The 771-nt window shown below is 43.6% G+C and overlaps 1 non-coding gene across 1 annotated transcript; it reads left to right on the top strand.

The window, feature by feature from the left end:
• The first annotated feature begins 381 nt into the window (after nt 1-381).
• Nucleotides 382-525, top strand: LOC115065122. Its single transcript, XR_003844925.1, has one exon. It is a non-coding gene; the product is annotated as a small nucleolar RNA SNORA48 (small nucleolar RNA).
• The last annotated feature ends 246 nt before the right edge of the window (nt 526-771 follow it).

Genomic DNA, 771 nt, shown 5'->3' with positions numbered 1-771 from the left:
CGAATGAATGAATGAATGAATGAATGAATGAATGAATAAGATTTTCCTGTAGCATTTAAAAGATAGGCACCCACAAAGTATGGTTAAAGCCAGCAACCTGGGTGCACACTAGGAGACAAAGACAACATGGGATTTTATTGTAAGTCAACAAATTTATAGGAAAAAGTTCTCTAGCCAAATAGCTGGCTTCCAATTAGACCACAATATAACAAAATTCCATAGGGATTTTTCTTTCATTTATTTAAAATGGTTTAGGTTGAAATATAATTATATTACCCCTCCCTTTCCCTTCCTCCAACTCATCCCTGTTCCCTGACACAACCCAGAGGTCGACAGATTCCTGAGAGCCCAACTGATAACACCTCTAAGAGTTTGAAGTTTCACCCCTGGCAATGGGCAAAGATACACCTTGATGGTGGCGGCATTCTTACATCAGTCATGGGCAGAGCAGATGGCAGTCTTTTGTTTATTCTAGCTTGATGCCTACCCTGCTGGCCAAAGCTGTTTTATGCCTAGAATTCATAAAAATCAAATCAAATCAAATCCAGTCTACACAACATTGGAGGAGGAAGACAGAGACCTGTGTGCCGGTAGGGAAAGATGCTCATAGACCTGCCCTCCACACTGTGGCACAGGTGGGCCATAGACAGACAGAGCCTCACCTACCACCAAGTAGCATAGTAAGGGGGGGATGGGGGATGACAGACAAAATCATTCAGACAGTCATGCCACCCACAGTCCTGCCCTCAGATGTACAGCACATGCAGGCTG

The sequence above is a fragment of the Mus pahari genome, chromosome 12 (assembly GCF_900095145.1).
Source record: "Mus pahari chromosome 12, PAHARI_EIJ_v1.1, whole genome shotgun sequence".
NCBI lineage: Eukaryota > Metazoa > Chordata > Mammalia > Rodentia > Muridae > Mus > Mus pahari.
This window is presented reverse-complemented; position numbering and strand designations above follow the sequence as displayed.